The following is a 22567-nucleotide window of genomic DNA, read 5'->3' on the forward strand; positions in this document are numbered from 1 at the left end:
TAGATATCATCCTGTGCAGATCCTCTCTAGGCTGATCTCTAGGCTGATCCAACCTGCACTTTTAAACACATGAGGGAGGAACACAAGCATGCACATCTCCCTCTCCCAATGTGCCACTGTTTGATTGTGCAGGGAGTGGTTTGTCTAAACTACACCTCATTGTACATTTTTTAGCATTGTGAAGCAGTTCAGATTAACTGCGTCTCAGCACAATTAGGTGACAGCAGGACACTGCCTCTTTTAAGACCAAACTAGACATGCTGTTAAATGTAACATCATCCAGTCTGATTTCACTCTGAAGTACAAATAATGGTCATATAGACATCCAACTGGAGTTGTGGCACAGAAGTAGAGTGTGTTCTACACAGTTTTACCAACAAAGATCCCATCAAGCTGCTATGTGGCTCCAAAGGTGTCATTTAAAGAAAAGATACTTTGGGGGATCATAGTGACCTCAGGGGATGCTTGATGGGGAAATGGTATAAAATGCCCCCCTGCCTCCACACCTTGGTCCTGATCCAGATAACAGTGCTCCACAGCTGCTATTTTTACTCTGGTCAATTGTCCTCTCAGCTGTATTTCACGAACCCAAATCTAAAACACAGGTACTATAGTAGCTTCACAAGAGTCAGCATCTTGTCAATATCCTCAGAAGAAGCCAAACTGAACGATCCATGCAATGGCAACAACAAGGCAACAAGCATTTGACACTTCCAGTATAGCCACAGTACCAATAATAGCATCAGATCTGAAGAACTTTATCAGCAAATAATTGAGCCAAGTCATTACAGTAACCAACAAATAATTCATTATACAGGAGGTGGGTGTGGAATTAGTGATGGCTGGTAAAGAAATGGAATAGCTGTGGTTTCTGGGTCAAAGTGCTTACAAAGGAATACTGCCAGTTTTAACTTCTACTTTCACTGCAGCATTGTGACCAGGCGATGTAAGGGAACTAGGGCCATACAAAGGGGTAGGGCCCGAATATCACTTGCTGATTTAAAGAACTAACCCGTTATTTTTTATGAAATGGAAATTCAGGCATGGATATATAGCATTTCTTTAGTGGTAAATTGCAGAATTTGGTGACATTTTCCCACTGAAATTCTTAAATTTCTGGGAAGTATTGGCAAAGTTCACTGTTACCCACTTTTTGACATTTACCTTAAAACAGTGAAATGTCATTCAGAATCTATGGTACAAAGGTCTCGCCTATACCTGTTCACAGATTATATAGAAAAAATGCTACATTTTAATCCATTTTAATTTTAATTTCACCCCATTTTAAATTGCTTGGGTGAGACAGCTATCTGTAGACACTGGAAAAAATAGGAAAAAAGAATGTGCTTTACTTGTTATATTAATAATACAGCTTTAATGCACATGCAGCAATTCAGGGAACAGCACACTCTAAAATAGACTATCTCATTTAAATACTTGACATAAGCAATTGTCTGGTTGGCATGCACATTTTTATGAGCAACAGTTTTTATAATGCTGGTGGCTGTAAATAATGGGAAGTCAATTAAAATGAATATCTTATCAAGGACAAATGCCATTAAATTACTAATAAAATGTTTATGTCAAGTAGTGAAAAATCTATTCTATTTAGTTAATGAGTTGAGCATGGAATAATTTAAATAGCCAAATCACATTTTTAGTAACTGATGGGGATGTAAACCTGTTGAGAAATTCATTTCTGTTTAAGTATATGGATCTGAGTAGCACTTATTATGTCAGCAGGCTCTAAAACGTTAGCTTGAAAGAATGGTAAAATGGTTTCTATTCTTTATTTACATAATATTGTCATCATAAAACTGATTCACTTTATAAGTAAATATCAGCTTCACCTTCCACTTAAAAATAGTGGATTAAGTCTCCACTTCCAGGCAAAAGGTTTGTCTCACTGAGAAAGCTCAAATCCAACTAATTCTGCCCTTGTTTCGACAAATTATTCACTCAACCTGTACCTATTATTTCAAAGTACTTAAACAACATTTATTTATTAATTATTAATTATCATCATCATCATCTACATTTTATATCCCACTCTTCCTCCAAGGAGCCCAGAGCGGTGTACTACATACTTGAGTTTCTCCTCACAACAACCCTGTGAAGTAGGTTAAGCTGAGAGAGAAGTGACTGGCTCAGAGTGACCCAGCAGGTACCATGGCTGAATGGGGATTTGAACTCAGGTCTCCCCAGTCCTAGTCCTGCACTCTTGCCACTACACCACGCTGGCTCCCTTTTAAAATATTTTAATATTAATTTTAATATTCTGTAAGTAACACACTGCAAATTAATGTGATGTTAGGTTGCAAGCATCATGCTGCCATCATTTGAGGGAATTCTAAAATTACCAAGATGCATCAAAACTTGCTCTTAATTCCAGCTGAAATCTGTTTGAATATAATTTTTATTTAAATGTCTGACTCACAGCTGACTCAGTGTTGAACCCATACTTAGGTGTAATTTTAATGCAAGTATTTGCCCCTAGGACTTATTTGCTGGGCTATCTCCAGGTCTGAAGGGGCCTTTGGCAAGGTGAGCTCTGGTAGCACATAAGGATTTTTTTCCCCATTCACAGCACAGCAGGCCAGAAGCAGCATCAACAAAAGTGCTCTAACTAGCGGTTGCTACCTGCCATGTTCTCCTCCCATAGTGTTGTGATACAACATGGGACATTGTTGGGGGAACCATATGGTAGGCAGAAGCCACTGATGACAATACTATTCTTCCAGTCACTGATTAGCTGAGAATGAAAGGCATATCTACCACCAACATAAGGGAAAGAGGAGCTCATCTAGCACACCAGCATCTTGAAGGAGGCACTGACCTAATTTCCTGGTAAGGACTGTAGTTGTCAGTTGCAGGTTGAGCTCAATCCTTCCCACAGGACTGGAGGCTTTGGAAGTTGCCTCTCCCCCAGGTGCTAGGCTTTCTCAGCCACCCAAAGGCTACTTTGTGCTGACACAATCCTGCTTATTTGCTTCAAATATATGATATAACCCTCTGGTCTTATGAGAGTGGATACTTTTCAGATTGTGTTTCCTGAGAAGGTGAACAGTCTGCTTGGAAGACTGAGACTTAACCACGTGAGTACTTGACCCTTGCCTTCATGGTTAGTGAAAGCAACTAGGGAACCACTGGGTTTGTGGCTGGTGGGGGTGGTAAATGCCTCCCTTGTTGAAGGAGGTGCTTATTAGGCCTCTCCCGAGGAAGACCTCTCCTTCAACTAGGAAGTATTTACAACCCCTACCACCCACAAACCCAGTGGTTCCCTGGTCGCTTTCACTAACCATGAAGGGCAAGGGTCGAGTACGTATTGGACCCAGCCAATACACATAATTTTGAACGAATTTCTAACCTATCATGCTTGTGCAAGGTGTTGTCATGTGTGGTGACATCTCAGCTCCAGACAGCCCTGGATGAATCTGATTATTTAGATCCTCTTCCAGCATAGATATGGGATGGAAACAGCCTTAGTTATCCTGGTGGATGATCTATGCCAGAAGATAGACAGAGAAAGTGTACCTCTGTTGATTCTCCTGAGCTTCTCAGTGGCTTTTGATACCATTTATCATGGTATCCTTCTGGGTTGCCTCTCTGGGTTGGGACTGGATGCAGTATTCTGGAGACTGTACTTGGTTGGATGGGGGCAAACAAGCTGAAACTTAATCCAGTAATTCTGGTGAAGTAATTCTGGTCTTGGACAGGGCCACACTTCTCCTGAAAGACAACGTTTGCAGCTTGGGGTGCTTATGGACTGAACAATGTCTTTGGAGACATGGGTGCTGGTGGTGTGCAGAAGTGCCTTTTACCAGTTATGGCTGAAACACCAGTTGCAACACTTCTTGGAAAAGTTGGACCTGACCTCAGTCACTCATGCTTTGGTGACATCCAGATTGGACTATTATTTATTTATTTATTGTTAAATTTGTATACCGCCTTTCATTAAAACAAGGTGGTTCACACAGAAAAATTAAATCAAGACTACTGCAATGTTCTCTATATGGGCTATCCTTGAAGATGGTTTGGGAGCTTCTAATTATTTATTTATATAAAATATTTATATCCAACCCCTCCAGTACACTACTGCTCAGGGTGGCTAACAAAGTCAATAAAAACAATACAATATAAAACAATAAACAAGCAACAACAACGAATAGTTATATACCGCTTTTCAACAAAAGTTTCCAAAAGCGGTTTACATAGAGAAATAATTAATAAATAAGATGGATCCCTATCCCAAATTGCTCACAATCTTAAAAGAAATGTAAGTTAGACACTAGCAACAGTCACTGGAGGTACTGTGCTGGGGGTGGATAGGGCCAGTTACTCTCCCCCTGCTAAATAAAGAGAATTGCCATGTTTAAAAGGTGCCTCTTTGCCCAGTTAGCAGGGGTGAAAAATAGCAAAAAAAATCAAAAAAGAAACAAACTACAAACAAATCTCAATTAAAAGAAGCAGGGAAATGCTTGACTAGCAAGCAGAAGGTTGCCAGTTAGAATTCCCACTGTAATGTTTCCTGGACTATGGGAAACACCTATATTTGGCAGCAGCGATATAGGAAGATGCTGAAAGGCATCATCTCGTAATGCATGGGAGATGGCAATGGTAAACCCCTTCTGTATTCTACCAAAGAAACCACAGGGCTCTGTGGGTTCCAGGAGTCGAAATCGACTTGACAGCACACTCTACTTTAAAATTACAAGTTAATATGTTAAAAGTGAAGAGGTTGAAAGGTTAAAATCTCACCAGATATAGTTACAGATAAAATGTTAAAATGCCTCTCCAAAAGGATGGGTGCTCAACAAAGACCCTACGGAAGGGACCATAGAGGAGCTATGGCCTTGGTAAGTCCATATGGGCAAATGCAATCTGACAGATACCCTTAGCCCAAGCCATGTAATTTTATATTGTTTTATATTATTTTATTGTTTCATTAATTTTGTGATTTGCCTCAAGCAGTATTGTTTGGGGGAGTGCATAAATATTAAAGATAAATTTTTAAAAAGGTATACATTTTATTCACATTACTGACACTCATTAGACTTGTTCACACGACCACCAGCAGGATAGGAAAATCACTCAGCCTATGTAGGAGAGTTGGGGGCACTCCCAGTTTTTGGTTGTGTTCTTACAAAATTTAAGGTAGGAGGTCATGTTTGAAAGCAGCAGCTGGGTAGAATTAGCACGCCCTAGCCAAATTCTGTCCCAAACATTTTACTGAGGTAGGAGGAAAAGCCATGCCACCCAACTGCCACCTTGTCCATGATCATTCTCTCTGCCTCACACCTTTATGATTGCAAGTATATGGCCAAAAACTGGGAGCACATCTGGCTTTCCTACACCAGCTGGGTAGTTCTCCTACTCTGCTGGCGGTTATGTGAACAAGCCTATTGTGTGAATGAAGTAGAATTCCAGAGCTGAAAGACTATTGACAAGTTTAGATGTTTTAAACAGGAACAGTTCCACTATTCAGTTGCTATTGTTTCCAGCTATCAGTTAAATCTATACAATAAATTTCTAACACAAAAATTGGAGTATTAGCCTGGCTACATTTCAAGGATGACACTCACATGACTTTAGGTTTTTAAAAAGTTTGATTTTACATCCCCATAGCTGTCCTTATGGCTGCTATGATTCACAACAAGAAGTGATTCTTAAGCACTAAGGAAGGACCTGTAGGAATTAGTTTGGCTGTTTGTGTCTGGCATCCAAGCATGAAAACAGAATTTAAATAAAAGTTTTTTAAAAATCTCAAGGCTTAATCATGTTTTGTAAACTGTCACACCTTAAATTTTGTGCAAGACATGTAGTGGGAAAATCATTTTGATTAGACTGAGCTCTGTCTTGATAGCATGCACATAGCAACTGACTGCTAATGAATAAAACTTTACTTGAGAGGGAACACAATTTAAAATTAAAATTAAAGCTCAATATAAACATATCATTCAGAAAGCTCTTAAGTGGTTTTAGCAGTTAGCTTTTGTAGCAAGGGACAATGAACGGTACTAGGAGCATCCCCCCCCCCGCACAAGAAGAGATGTAAGTTTGGGCGGGGTATAAATTTGATAAATAAATAAATAAGATCAGTCTTGGCTACAGAATAAGAAATCAGAATGAGAAGGAATAAGAAGCATGAGAGGCATTTTGCAATGTATGCACTCAAAATAAAAATTACAAAGTTACTGAAAGCAGGTGTCAGGTTCCATATCTATTACTAATCCAAGAACATCTTCAAACAGGGGATCTTGAATAGTGAGCATCAAAATGACCTAGGTGTCATCCCGCAGACCATAAGAGGGTGCCTTGGCGATCTCAGCCAAGAACCAGCCAGTTATTTATCGTCACTCTCTTTACTCAACCATCAGAGAGTGTTCCTTAGAGCAAGATGTGATGCTTTGCCATCGGCAGTTTATAATGGAAATTTTCTGAAAATTTCCCTGGCCAATTGGATCTGCCCTTGTGGTTCGGGTGAAGTTGAATCTGTCCACCACGTGTTGCTATATTGTACTTTTTATAATGACAGTCTATCTAGTCTTATTACTACCTTGTTATTACATTACCCTGGCCGAACCAATGCATGTTATGTCACACTTCTCCTTGCAGACAAGAAAACTTCTGTTACACACAGGGTTGCTACATTTTGTGCAGCCCCTATTAAGATCCACCAACAATTAACCTCTACCCTTTAGATCTTACCATAAAACGTTTACTTTGTTGGTGTATTATATGATAGCAGGGAATATCTACTGATTTCAGTTTTTGCGTAGGTGTGAACATATGCAGGTTGGAAGTGTAGCCTGCAGCCATAACAGCCCCCACTCCCACCCTGCCACTACAAGCATTCATTTCTACACAGAATAATGTTGAAAAGGGGCTGTTATGGAACCTATCAAGCGATCATAGCCTGCAGCATGACAAGGACAGCAGCTCTACTGCGGTTCAGCAGTGCTCCCAACGAACTACTGTACTCTGTTAACTTTTATGAGCACTGTTGAGCCTGCACCATTTCTGTTCAGGCAGGTTTGACAAAATTGATGTATTAAAATTGTCTCTAACTCTTTAAAAAAAAAAAAAAAACAAAGTGGCTCACAACTGTAATAAAAATCCAACAATTCCATTAAGAACCTTAACGACTGAAAAACTAAAATCCTAGAAGAAATGGCCTCATGAGAGAAAGAGTGAGAGGGTGGTGGGAAATAGGTTGAAAGACAATTTGAAAGGACCAGATCTCTCTCTCTCTCTCTCTCTCTCTCTCTCTCTCACACACACACACACACACACACACCCCGCTCCTCCACATGGAGAATGTTACATTCCTCTGAACATGGAGAAGGAAAGCGGTAGAACAGGCAACATTGAGCTGACTTGGGAGCAGATGAGACATGTGATGGTGTCTTCAACTGCCTTTGCCCCTATTATAGGGGAAGTCTTCTTCTGGTTCTGGCTCCTTCACACTGGAAAGTTGGTCTTTGATGGCCCCTGTGGTGGCAAAGGACTACGAAGGCGGAGCAAACATGAATCAGTGATTTTCACAGATGCTCTTATCTGATCACAGAAAAAGGTGAACAGCAACATACTGTATTTGAGCTTCATGCTGAAGCTCATATGAGCTGTGCACAGACTGCACAGCCGACATGTAAAATTCATAATGCATACATACTTGTTAAAAAAAGTTTTATGAATTTCAGCAAAGACAAACTTTGCCAAGAGAAAAATAGAGCAGAAAATATGTCATAAATGTTTTGTGAAGCAGCACTGTGAACAAGCATGTCTCTACACCGCACAATCAATCTGGTGATCCTTTTAAAGAGTTATAAGAACAGGCAATAAATCAGACGTACAATTTATTTGCTGTCTTATAGAGACATCCTGAGTCACACAGCCTTCAATGACTTTGCCTTGACCTAGTATGTCCTGTTATAAGACAAAGTGTGTTCTGCTCTCAGCTCTACATTAAAATCAGAATTCTCTTTTCTCCTTCCTGCCATTATTTGGGCAAAACCAGAGGAATTTCAAATACTGAAAACATCCAATCGAAAAGAATTCTTTTTGACAGATTTGTATGCAGGGCGTTCTCTGCATAGAGTATTCTATGCAAACTGAGTGGCTGGCATCCACTCCACATTAGCACTACATGCATACGTCCAACAACAGTGTGCATGCAGTGCTAGCCCCTGAGCTTCCAAATTGCAGGCACTCTTGTGCAAGAGCGTAACTATTTTCAGTGTCCTCCCTGTGCTCTGGACATGCCAAGGGCAGCTGGTGCTTATTGAGGTGGTGTGGCGGGGCGGCGCAGTGAGGAAGGCAGCGTCTGACTTTTAAAACCACCAAAATTTCCTCTGCCACTGCCCGGTATCCTGCAAGCTTGGGCTTCCCCTGCCCTGCACCCTACTCCCTCCGCTCTGCTGACCAATGAGCATGAGCAGTGGCCATTTGAAGGTACTCCTCATATGAGCAGTACTCATGCACATCAGCCAGCTAAGTGATGGGTGCAGGACACATGGTGGAACAAGGGATGGCATGGGTGCACAGGATACAAGGCTGAAGTGGTCGTTTCAGCATTTTAAAAAACCAGTCTCCGCTTTCCTCACTGCCCCACCCCAGCGAGCACTAACTGCCACGGGGAAGTACTCTGTTACAGCAGGAACATATCCCTGACACCCAGCGATGTGTTTCCATTGTAACACAGAGTGCTTCTGGAGGATGGGGAAAACCCCAAAACAGTTGTACACTTGCATAAGAGTGCCCATGCTTTGGAAATGCAGGGACTAGCATGGGTGCTATCACTTGAAGTATGCTGCTGTTAGAAGCTTCCACAGCATTAATCAGGATGTTGGCCAGTGTAATCTGAACACTGAAACCTCAAAAAAGCAGAAAGCACAGGGTCCACATTACACCATCCCCATCTACCCATTCTTTATTCTTCTATCTCACCCAGGTTACTATACTTACCCAGATTACAAGAATCCTGACATACAATAGAAGGAGTGGAAACATTGGGGTAAAAGGACAGCTGCTGTCAGGTCCTGTACATGATAAATTCAGTTGAATCAGTGAATCAAGAAGGACATACGTGCCCAGCCAAGCAGAGGTTTTGCTACCAGTGTGACTGGCTTCACTATTAAATTTTAAAAAATAATATAATAATAATAATCATCATCCTATCAACAAAATGGTGAGAGGTAACTTTGACAAATCTATACCGGAACGGTTGTTGCCCGGGTCAACAAGGACCGCACCAGATGCTGGAGTCCCTGGACATCTGCTGGCAAGTGGACAACAGGATCTTCAGTTGAGCAACCAGGGCCGGAGACTGCAAGGTTACTGGAAGAAACGTCGCTTAACCAGAAAAAATATACGAAAAATGCCAACAAGGAAATAATGATCTGCTATTACAAGTCTAGTCCAACTAGAAGAGGTTATTTAAAAAGAATGTACCAAATTTGGAAAGAGAAGCATCCAGATACAGAAATAACAGAACAAAGGCTAGCAGACCAGAGAAGATTCATAATAAAAAATAAAGTATTCACAGGAGTTGAGCTGGAAGAACTGCAAAGAGCAACACAGGCTCAAGGTATGGAAGAATTACCACCAACTGAAGAAGTTGCTCAGGAGCAGGTGGAGGAGGTGTTGGAAATAGAGGATGCCACTGTTGCTGAACTGTTTCAAAATCAAAACCAGGCAACCTCCCCTTTGCCTTCACCTCAAAAACCCGAATGCCGTTTAACAGAAAAGCAACAAGAACTAAAGCAAAAAATAACTGAGCACATGAAACAAACAACCACCAGGGTTCGAATTCCAGCTCTAAAAACAGTTGCCAAAAACCAACTTGCTCAGGCATTAAAAGATGTCAATGCTGCACTTGCAGAAATAACAACCAAAAATTTGCAAGAAACAAACCAACTAATGTACAGTGCAGCAACATTAACAACACAAGAGCTCGGATATAAGATCAGCGGACCTGTAAAAAAAGAAAGTAGTACATCACCTAAATGGAAGATTAGATTAGAAAATAAAATCTCCAGGCTTAGATCAGATGCTAGTAAATTGAAAGATATGAAAGACAAGAAGCTGAAGAATGAAAATACCAAACAGTATCTGATCCAAAAATACCACCTAGATTCAAGGAAAATTAGAGAAGTCCTGGAAATAATAAAGCAGCAAATAACAGCAGTGTCAAAGAAGATTAGCAGATACGAAGCCAGAATTACACAACACAGGCAGAATCTCCAATTCCAGTAGAATCAGAGACGTTTCTACCAAAGCATAGAAGGAGAAACTGAAAGAAACTTAGGAACACCAAATAAAGAAGAAACAGTGCAATTCTGGGGGAAATTATGAGACAATCCAATAGATTATAATAAAAAAGCAGGCTGGGTGGAAGAGGTTAAAAAATGTAACCAACAAAACAAGATCTAATAATAACACCAGAATTAATAAGTGAAAGAGCAAAGAAAATTAAAAATTGGACTGCACCAGGCAATGATGAACTGCATGGCTTTTGGCTTAAACACCTAACAAGCCTTCAAAAACAACTATCAAAACAGTTGAATCACATTTTGCAAGGAGGTGATATTGAACAATGGCTAACAACTGGGTAAACTCATCTCATAATGAGAGACCCAGCAAAAGGTGCAGTTCCAAGTAATTATAGACCGATAACCTGTCTGCCAAACATGTTCAAATTATTAACTGGAACAATAGCAGATGAAGTAGTGTAACACTTATTAACTAATAAGCAGCTTCCAGTTGAACAGAAAGGAAATTGCCCGAACACCAGAGGCACAAAAGACCAGCTGCAAGAGAAGAAAAACAAATCTGTGTTGCATGGATTGACTACAAGAAAACCTTTGACTCATTGCCTCACACAGGGATACTAAAATGTTTAGAAACAACTGGTGTCAGCAAAAGCATTCAGATATTTATTTTAAAAAGCAATGAGCATGTGGAGTACACAGTTAACAATCAATGGCGAGACACTTGGACAGATTAGCATTAGAAGAGGTATTTTCCAAGGGGACTCACTATCCTCTCTGTTGCTTGTAATCGCCATGATCCCACTTTCACAAATACTAAACAAAACAGGCCTCGGATACCAAACATCTAAAACATCAAGTAAAATCAACCATCTGCTGTACATGGACGATCTGAAGTTGTATGGAAAGTCCCAGTCAGAAATCGAATCACTGCTAAACACTGTCCGTATATTCAGTAGTGATATAGCAATGGAGTTTGGACTAGACAAGTGTGCTGCATTTATAACGAACAGAGGGAAAATAAGAAAAACAGAATGAATAGAACTGCCCAATGGAAGCAACATCAAGAACCTGGAAGAGAAAGAACATTACAAATACTTGGGCGTTCTCCAGGCTGATAACATTGCACACACTGAAGCTAAAAGAAAAATTGGAAGTGAATACATCAGGAGAGTTAGAAAAATCCTCAAGTCCAAATTCAATGGCGGGAACACCATACAAGCCATAAACACCTTGGCTATACCTGTTATCAGATACACTGCAGGGATAATAGACTGGACCCAGGCAGAGATAGAGACGCTAGATCGCAAGACCAGGAAAATCATGACCATCAATCATGCTCTGCACCCCCGCAGTGATGTAGATAGACTATACCTCCCTCACAGCTCAGGTGGAAGAGGAATGCTGCAAGTCCATCAAACAGTAGAGGAGGAGAAAAGAGGCCTTGAAGAATATATCTAGGACAGTGAAGAAGATGCACTTCAAATGGTCAAGAACGAGAAACTATTCAACACCAATGAAACAAAGCAGACCTACAAGAAAGAACAAGTCAAGAACCGAGCAGAAAAATGGAAAAATAAGCCACTCCATGGTCAATATTTGCACAATATAAGTGGAAAATCAAACATCACCAAGACCTGGCAATGGCTTAAGAATGGCAACTTGAAGAAAGAAACAGAGGGTTTAATACTGGCTGTACAAGAACAGGCACTAAGAACAAATGCAATAAGAGCAAAAGTAGAAAAACCAACAACAAACAGCAAGTGCCGCCTTTGTAAAGAAGCAGATGAAACAGTGGACCACCTAATCAGCTGTTGTAAAGAGATCGCACAGACTGACTACAAACAAAGGCATGACAAAGTAGCAGGGATGATACACTGGAACATCTGCAAAAAATACAAGCTACCTGTAGCCAAACATTGGTGGGACCATAAAATTTAAAAGGTTGTAGAAAATGAAGATGCAAAAATATTATGGGACTTCCGACTACAAACAGACAAACATCTGCCACACAATACACCAGATATAACTGTAGTCGAGAAGAAAGAAAAACAAGTGAAAATAATCGACATAGTAATACCAGGGGATAGCAAAATAGAAGAAAAAGAAATAGAAAAAATCACCAAATACAAAGATCTACAAATTGAAATTGAAAGGCTGTGGCAGAAAAAGACCCAAATAATCCCAGTGGTAATTGGCACCCTTGGTGAAATTCCAAAACAACTTGAAGAGCACCTCAACACCATAGGGGCCACAGAAATCACCATCAGCCAATTACAAAAAGCAACTTTACTGGGAACAGCCTATATTCTGTGATGATATCTACATTAACAGCAACAACATTCATAATAAAATTCAGCCATCCCAGGTCCTTGGGAAGGACTCGATGTCTGGATAAAACAAACCAGTGAATAACACCTGTCTGACTGTGTAAATAAATAATAATATTTTTTAAAAGATCCTGAACAGCAAGGTTATGCTTTACCCCTTCCTCACATTTTCTCTTTTTGAATGATGTCAATTATGAAGTAATCAGGAATGAGAAGCTACGACAAATCTCGGACAGTCTATTTCAATGCTGTCTGAAACCTATTTCATGTTTCATCAAGCACTCACTCTTAAGAGACCAAGGAACCCATGCCCAGTTTATAAATCTCTTTAACACAATTGATAATATGAGACTTCTGTTGGCTGCTCCCACAGTACCAGGCACGGGCCGTGAATGCTCCTCCGGGGGGTGGGGGCAGTGGGCGGCTTCTTTAACTGGAAATGGAGCCGGTGCTCCGTGCCGCCCAGCAGCCCCCGCGGCAAGGAATTGCCTCCGCCACTTACCTGGCTCCCGCGGAGGTGAGCCCCCGCCAGCAGCCAGGTAAGTGGCAGAGGTGATTCCCCGCCACGGGGGCTACTAGGCAGCACAGAGCACCGGCTCCGTTTCCAGTAATTGTACTATGCTAGCTGCGGGGAGGTGAGGTGAGAAAAGAAAGGAGAGACAGAGGGGAAAAGAAAGAGGGAGAAGGGGAGGGAGGGAAGAAGAGAAGGAATACACACTTCTGCATCAATAGATGAGGGTAAATCAAAAGGGTTTTTATGCGGTGCTAGGGAAGATCACACATGACTTCAGGGCTGCTTCCTCCACAAAGTGCAGAGATGAGGAGACGGAAGGGCAAGGTGGTGAAAATGACCTGCAAGGTCCCCTCCTTATACTCTGCAAAGCAGTTAACTTTTCCTCTCCTCTTTTCCCCATCTTCCTCTATCTATTTTGTTTGGAGTTTTTTTTTTTAAATGGAGCCATAGCAGCATAGCAGCAGAGAGAGCCGTTCAATGCAGTCAGTGTTCTCCTCTCCCCTTTCAAGCAGTCCAGGGCAGGGAGAGAGAACTGTTTCTCTTACTTAAGAGGAAGCCCATTGAACTAAATCATTTACTGCTGAATAATCTGAGAACAGTTTGCAGGCTTGCAGGGATTACTAAAAAGTAAGTGATTTAGCTCAATGGGCTTCCTCTTAAGTAAGAGTGCATAGGATTGTAGCTGTAGAAGTGTGGCTTGCTTTTAGAGGGGTGTGTGTGTGTGTGTGTGTGTGCGCGCACGCACACACTCTGCACTTCTAATTGAAACAAACACAACAGATATAGAAAGAATGATTTTACTTTACTGGGAAACAAAAGACTTTACAGAGTCTTGCCGCAGAAATTAGTAGGAGGTTTGTGTCTCTTTAAAATTCATGACAGAACAGGGAAGAGAGGGAAGGATGCGGAGGCGGTGCTGAATCTCCGAGGGGCAATTGCTGTCAGACAGAAGTTCTTACTTGTGGTTAGGGAAGAGTCTGTCTTCGGGTGTAATGTTTTGGTGGCAAAACTTCAGTAATCGGTTGTGAACCATTGAGAAAATCCCAGGTCCCAACTGGAGTTTGTCAGGGCAAAGTGGAGTTAATTTTTGTGACTTAACAGGGGTTTTGTGTGTTCGAGCGTACTAGAGTCAAAAGCTCTGGCAGCTATAACTGCAGTTAAAGTGAACATATGGCCACCTGATGGCGCAGCGGGGAAGCAATCTGCCTTGAAAGCAGAAGGCTGTTGGTTCGAATCCCCACTGGCGTGTTTCCCAGAATATGGGAGGCTCCTATATCGGGCAGCAGCGATATAGGAAGGTGCTGAAAGGCATCATGTCATACTGTGTGGGAGAAGGCAATGGTAAACCCCATCTGTATTCTACCAAGAAAACCACATGGTTCTGAGGTTGCCAAGAGTCAACACCGACTCGATGGCACAACCTTTATTTTTCTTTAAAGTGAACCGGCTCTAAGTCTGAAAAATATCATCTTCATGGTCAAAAATGGGTGTTTTTATTAATTGTGGAGGAAATGATCTGCTCAAAACATCAGCAGGTTCGGAATCATAACACAAGTCTCTTTTTAGTTGTTAAGGACATTGTAAAATATATCATACTGTATTGTAGGGGTGTACACAAATCAGTTTTTCTATTTAATTCAACCTTGAATTGAATCATAAAAATTCAGATTGATTCATCAAACAGGCCGGCCATTGCTGGCCAGTTCAACAAATAAAATTTAAAAAATCGCCCCCAAAATTGTGATTTGCCCATAGGGAACAATGGGGACCTAATCTCAACCCATTGTTCTCAAAGGGTAGGTCCCTGGGACAGCAAAGTGGGTTGGGTGGTAGAGCATGATTGGTGCACACAAAAGAAATGGGCAAGTGGGCAATTTTTAAAATTTGTTTTAACTTTCCCCAAGCAACCCATTGTATCCTATGAGGGTTTAGGTTTAAAAAATAAAATAAAATACTTACTGCTTGCCCATTTCTTTTGTGGGTTGGGTGGTAGGTATCACCCATCACACTGTACTACCCAACCCAGTTGATGTCCCTAGGACCTACCCATGGGGGGCACTGGGATCATTCGAGTTCACCATTGTTCCCTATGCGAAAAACAAGCACAGAGTACAGTGCACACATTTTGTAACCCTATCTTGAAAAACAATACTGCAGAACAGAAGCAGCACACACAGACCCTTACAAACACATAGTCAAACACATAGCCAAACACATAGCCCAAAGATGGCAAAAAAATAATCACTGACCCAGAATCCACTGGCAGCCACAGTGCCTGTGCTGCAGTATCATCACTGACACAAGCTGCTCTCTCATACATAATTATAACTCCATCCTGACTCTGTCTAACAGCTGCCACAACACAGCAGCACCCTTAGCAGCCAGGAAGCATAGCCATAAGCTCAACTACAGCAACGTCTTCAGCATAATTTTTATCTGAGTAAGTACACCTTCCAATACAGAAAGCAGATTGCAGAGCAGATCAGAGTAGAGAGTGAACTACAAGTTGCTCTCTAGGTCAGACATGGAGCTCATTGCAGCAGTCACTAAGAAATATTACACACACACACACACACACACACACACCCCTGAGCTCCCACTGTTCATTACTCACCATAAAACCAAATCGCAAACAGATCAAACCACAACTCAAGGAAGGAATGCAGGCTTAAGCCTTGTCAATCTGAGATCCAGCAAAACCAGATAATTATAGCCACAATAGGTAGCACAACATTATACTCAGCGTTGAAAAATGAAAACCACAAAATCAAACCTTCCCCAATTCCTTCGTTCTGTCCTGATGGACTCTCTCTGCCCTCCCACTCCCTTTGAATATATTTTGAAATTTCCTCCTTTTTTGTTCCCCCTTTGTCAATCTGAGATCCAGCAAAACAATTATAGCAACAATAATATACTCAGTGCTGAGTAAAGAAAATCACAAAATCAATTCTTCCTTCCTCCTGATGTATTCGTTTTTGCATAAGTGCTCTCACTCTCTCTCAGTTCCTCTGAATACATTTTGAAATTTCCTCCAAAAGTGTTGCTCTCTCCCTCCTCCCTGCTAATGGGGATACAGTTGCCTATGCCAACACTTGTTTTTAATGACAGCAAGCCAATCAGAAGCCAGTGCCAGAAAACCAATCAGCAAGGGGGAAAGCCCACCAAAATGGCCGTACAAATCGCACAAATGGATTTGTGCCGAATCGGGGCTGTTTCAATTAGACCTCAAATCAGCCCCTTTATTTAAGGTGTGATTCAATACACAGCCAAATCTGAGAATCACCCCTAATTTGCTATGAATCGATTCACATGCAAAATCGAATTGCACATCCCTACTATATTGCACTTGTAGTGGGTAAACATCACCATGTATCATCCTGGGAAGGTGAGTGGACGAAGAGACCCAAGGACAAGATGGAGAGACTAAAAGAGAGAAAGACATATGGTGGCATAAAAGAGAGAAAAATGGCTTGTGAGAGAAACAGTATGCATAAGATAGGGATGTGCAAATAGGTTCAAAATCGAACTGAGCCTGGTTCATTTCAAACTGGTTTGAACTGGTTTAAATTATTTTGAGCCTCCAAAACTGGGTTGGGTGGTAGGCACCTATGGGTGCCAACTACCACCCAAACCCCAAAGCAATCAGACACTGCCTACCACCCACAGAACAGCAAAGAATTTGGAGACTCCTGCGATTATTTGTGAATTTTTGAAGGGGTTTTTTCTTCTTCATTTTTTTATTCCTCCCATAGGGAATAATGGGGATTCCAGCAAATGTATTGCTTCACATCAGGGGAAAGGGGTGGCCCAGAGTGGAGTGTGGTGGGTGGTAATGCCCAATGGCAGCAAGGAAGCTACCAGAATTATTTCAAAGCAATTGGGCAAAGGGCTGGGTTTTTTTGTGATTTGTTGAAGTTTACGGGTCTTTAAGGTTTTTCCCATAGGGAATAGTGGAGGTTTTAGCAGCCCCATAACTGTACTTGGGTGGTGCTGGGGTGGCCCAGAGCGAGTGGTGGTGTAGTGCACATAGGGTGCCAACCACCGTCATGGGTTGCTAACCCATGGGGTACAGGGTTTTGTTGTTTCTGAGATGTTCTGAGTACATTCTCTGGTAGCAAATGCGAGTGGATTCATGGTTTGTCATTGAAAATTTAATATGCTTCTAGAGAATCTACACTCAGAACACCTCAGAAACATTTATGGGGCTGCTGAATCCTCCATTATTCCCTATGGGAAAACCCTTAAAGACGCGTAAACTTCAACAAATCACACAAAAAATCAGCCCTTTGTCCAATTCCTTTGAAATAATTCTGGTAGCTTCCTTGCCCCATTGGGCACTACCAACCACCACACTCCACTCTGGGCCACCCATTTCCCCCTTTCAGTTCGAATTTGAACTAAAATGGGGGAGGGGGCGAGCAAAACCAAAACCAAACCTCCCCATCCCGGTTCAAACCCGGTTTGAATATGAACTGAACCAGGCAAAATAGTTTTGTGCACAACCCTAGCATGAGGCAGATGAGAGATGCATACGCAAGACAGAGACAGATATGACAGAAAGTGCAAGGAAAGAACAAGGTAGGAAACATCAAAGGCTTGAATCAAGGGCAGGAGCAGATATATTCTTCCACAGGCTGATGATTAGGTAGCTTGGGGAGAGAAAAGAATTGTTATGTACAGGAATTTACTTGTCAAAGTGTTGGCTGGAAGAGTCTAGTACACATGAAATGTTCCTATCCAATATTACAGGACTATTACATAGTGCAAGCCCTATAGATTCTTAAAGATAGCTAAAAATCCTCTAATAACTGAGCACTATAGAAAAAAGTGTGCTATAAAAATAAAAGCAGACTTAAATTAAGGGCAAAGCTATTAACATTTGTTCTGCAGACCATCAAACTGTAATGAATTCTTTCTGGCTTCCCCAAAGTTACACCTTAGCACAAAATATGGCTGCAGACTCTGGGGTTTCTTATATTATGCATATTTATGCTGACCATTAACATCTATTTTAGGATGACCAAAGTTATCTGGCTGTGGATTACCTTCTAGACTACTGTAACAGAGTGTTTAATAGCATTACGCTCTTGAACTTGTCACAGAATATACTGAAACTTGCTCTGACATTTTGATGATGCTACATGACCACACAATTCTTAAGCACTTTTATGTGGAAAACAAAATTATACTTCTGCTCAAGTAGCAGCTCTTTTTTTCTTTTTTTAAAACGCCTCACCTCTAAAATGCCTTTTATCTCATGGGGAAAGTTTGGCACTGTGCTGTGTTAGCATTTTGCTGGCACAAATATTTCAGTATTTACATCTCTTAAACAACCAAAAAAAAGGAAATAAAAGAAAAAGCACACAGAACACAGAATTAGTTTCTCTCTCTTTCTTTTTTAGGAGACAGTTTTCACCACACATAAAAACAGTGTTAATGCTTCCTTAGAAAAGCAATAGTCAAGTTTTATTAGGAATGCATCTATTTGGAGAAAGAGGGTGAAATAAGAGAGAAAGATAAATTCTAAACAGAAGTGGCACTTGATATATTTAAATGAATTCCATATTTATGAATGCACTTGGACAGATTTAAGAACTCATCTAGTATAACGCATCACAAATTGCAGTGTAAAATAAAATGCTAAGTGAGCAAAGAAGAGGAAGAAGACTAAAACTACTTAATCATGAGCTTGAAATACTTTCCAGAACAAGAAAAAATATTTGGAGAGGGAGGCAATTTGCTTCTCCACCTCACCACTATATTATCATAGACTTTCTACAGTTTGACATTCCTATGAATGTTTAGAGTCAAATGTGCTGAGAAAAGCTTGTTGTGTTCTTTATAAAAATACTAACCTTTTCCAGTTTTAATAAGGATTATATTCGGAATGAAATTTGTCACACAACATAGATATTGGCATAATCAAGAACAACATTAATATGCTTTTGGAGGGCGGGAAACAAAAACTGAGCCTAGTTTTTCTTTCTGATCCAGTCCTAAATGAGCAAAGCCTGGGTAGTGGGGAAAATATGTGGAAAAATAATGGCATGTAACAGATTGTTGGATATGCTGTTGAAAATGAATTTCTATTTATTTTCATAATGAAAGGCAAGATGACATTACTGCTTAAGAAGGCATAAGAGTATTAATGGAATTATCATGCCCTACACATGTTTGACCCAATGCATGGTGGGGGATAGGAATCAGGCCACCCCCACCCCTTTGTTGTTCCTACATAGGTACACAGGAAGATGCCATCTACTAAGACCATTGGTTCATCTAGCTCAGGTTTCAGGCAAGAATTTTTTCAAGCCCAACTAGGACCTTCTGCATGCAAAACAGGTCCTCTGCCACTAGCTACAGACCACTAGTAGAGGGAGGCCAGTGGTGGCCCACATCTGGCTGCAGCAGCGGGCCCCCCTTGCCCCACCCCCTACACTGACATCAGACCCGGGTGCTTAGTGACACCCCCCTATGTCTGACATCAGATGCGGGAACGTGGTCTAGCTCCCGAACAGGGCCATGTGGCTACGTACAGGCAATAGATAGAGGCCAGTGCTGTATTAGCAGTGGGGCTAGGAGTGGCTCTCCCTGTCAGGAGACACTCCTGACCGCGCTGCTAACACAGTGCTGGCCATCTAACTCCCGAACGGGGCCGCACGGCCCCATTTGGAAGCTCGATCGGGGCAAGTGCTGCGAACGCAGTGTTGGTCATTTAACTCCCGAATGGGGCTGCACGGCCCCATTTGGGAGCTAAACCTCACACATACCCCGCATCTGCTATCAGTTGCGGGAGAGCATGTCAAGGCCCGGGTTCTTTGTTTCCTTAGTATGCATAGAACTCAAAACATGAAGGCCCAATCTCATAAGCTATACACTATGGAGCTATTCTCACGACTGTGCAAAACCAGGCCAAGGGAGTCCAGCCCTGTTTGCATGCCTGTGAGAACCACCAGGCTTGAGGGAAAGCTCAGTGGCACCACAGCAGCAAGCCCACCTAAATAGCCACCCTCTTAAATGAGGTTAAGGGAGCGAGCGCTCCCTTAGCCTCGGTTTTTTTGGCCTTTTGGTTGCTGTGGCTGCTTGCAGTCATGCCGGGCACATTCAGGGGGAGGGGGGTTCCCAATAATGCACACTCACACGGTGCATTATTGTGGCTCTGTGGGGGCAGGACGCCACACAGTGGTGCTCTCTTGCACCCAGAGCAGTTGTGCAAGGCAAAGGAGCGCCACAGAACAGCCACCGCTCATCTGGGCAGGTAATCCACCCAGCCCGGGAACATCATCTGCGGGGAAGACAAGCTAAACCCTCCTTCCCCACAGACCAACCTGAAGCTCCTCACTCGGATCGTGTGAAGAGCTTCTACATGTGGTATACAAATTGTGGGCATTTGAATCTATATTTGTTGGGTTTTACATGTAAATGTGATGTGCCATACGCCAGCATTGGTGATAGGATGGGCAAGTGCATGCATTACATCTTTAGGTAGGACAATGCTTTTAGCTATAGAGAGCTGTGAAGAGCTACACACTTCATAAGATACTATAGTAGAATATATGTAGTTTTTAAAAAATTCCATTTTTAACCAGCATTTGCTATAGCAAGACAAGGAAACAAATTGACTAAATTAAAGGAAATAATTATACAGCAGGTCTAAAATTGTAAACTACATGGAGGATTCTGCACCCAGAGCTCCTTAAGGGCATCCATATTCATTGTATTATTAGAAGTAACTTTTGATTGTAAGCTACCCTGGAATTTTTTTTAAGATGCATGTATAACTCTCTTATATTCATTTATTTAACAAACAATATCCATAATGGGGTTGCACACATTGAGCAATCCCAAACATTGTAGTGAATGGAGAAATCTTTGCATGTGAGAAACATGTGTGCATGCAAAAAGAGGAACTTCTAGTCAGAGGCATATTTGGGCTAATTATTGAGAGAAATTATTAGTGAAACATTGCCTCCACTAAGAGTCATAATACTAACAGTATGGCAGGTTCTACCAAAGCACCAGTTCACGAACCGGTTCAGTCAAACTGACCGGCTGGTCCAGTCTGATTTATCGAACCAGCTCGAACCAATCTGGTTTGACAGTTCCAGGGGCTATGCTAGTCCAGTGAGGATTCCCCTTTACAAGCAAAGGGAAATCCTGGCTTTAAAAGGCTTTTATGGGCAGCCAGGGGGCAGGGCAGCCAGGGGGCACCTTTAAAAGTAGATGCTTACCAATCCAGTAGATGCTTACAAATCCAGTGGCCACCAGTACTCAAAACCCTGGTCCCCTCCACCCACAGCACAGTCCCAGCCTCCGTGGATACACGGAGCCCATTTGTGTGATCTCTGCACATCTGCCGAGGCTGTAACCATGCCGCCGGTCTGCTCTGGAGAGCACTAGGGTTTTGAGGAGTGGCCACCACGGCCACCAGATAGGTAACTTTCAAATTACTTTTTAAAGTGTCCTCTTGCTGCCATTCCAGCCGCCCTTAGAAGCCTTTAAAGCTAGGATTCCCCTTTAGAAACATAGCCCATTGAACAGTCAAACTAGGTCAAACTCGTCCGCAATGGACTGGCTCAGTTTGGTTGCAGACTGGCCTGTCTTTCTTGGCTTCCTATACAGTAGGCTCCCTTGACATTTGGGCAACTTTATGTCATGATTATTCTACTAATGTGTCAGTACTAGTTTATACATAAATTCCCTTCCTCACTTGTAGTCAAGACTACAGCTTGGCACTGGAAAAAATGAACTATAGAGAAAAAGAGAGCATTAAAATACGATATATATCAAATAGAATGCAAAAATAAAACACAGGACAATAAGGGATATTACATTCAATAAATGATACCAGAATTACCACTGTGTGTAAGAAGAACATTAAATAAGCAGCTGTAAGCAGAGATAAATTAAACAACAATTAACCATCAAGTGATTTGCTTCACTGACCACTGTATGAAGGTGCAGAACAATGTCACAATGCAAATTAGACAATAATGGTTTCAGACAAAAAGGCACTTACAAAACAGTGAATGGTAAAGAGAGAAAATGAATAAATGGCTTGAGGCAAACACAAAAGATCACTTAATATAATCCTGACAAATTGTACTGTGTACTCAAAGGCTGGAGCAGGTTTTTGCAAGCACACATGGAACATATACATGGTGTCACACTCCATATCTGCATTCACAGGAATGTGCTAATACCTGAGCTATGTCAGTCAAGATAGCATCAAGATAGCATCTGTGCCACCGTAATATGAGAACTGGCCCTATAGTTCCACTCACAGAAAGGAATGTATTTAACTCACTACAATTAAGAACTTTTTGTTTTAGCAAAAATGGAACACTTGGCTTTGCTAAATTTATTTGATTATTTGTTCAATTTATTTGATTCAATCAGTATTGAAACTTGCACCAAGCAACCCAATCTGTCCTCAGCATTCAATCTGCAAATTT

The 22567-nt window shown here is 41.5% G+C and overlaps 2 protein-coding genes across 6 annotated transcripts in view; one reads left to right on the top strand and one right to left on the bottom strand.

Moving 5' to 3' along the window:
• Nucleotides 1–22567, bottom strand: part of DOCK2 (dedicator of cytokinesis 2) — a 422720-nt gene that overhangs the window by 198516 nt on the left and 201637 nt on the right. The window lies entirely within an intron of this gene.
• Nucleotides 1–22567, top strand: part of INSYN2B (inhibitory synaptic factor family member 2B) — a 136599-nt gene that overhangs the window by 68709 nt on the left and 45323 nt on the right. The window lies entirely within an intron of this gene.

This window comes from Hemicordylus capensis, chromosome 2, assembly GCF_027244095.1.
Source record: "Hemicordylus capensis ecotype Gifberg chromosome 2, rHemCap1.1.pri, whole genome shotgun sequence".
NCBI classification, from domain to species: Eukaryota; Metazoa; Chordata; class Lepidosauria; order Squamata; family Cordylidae; genus Hemicordylus; species Hemicordylus capensis.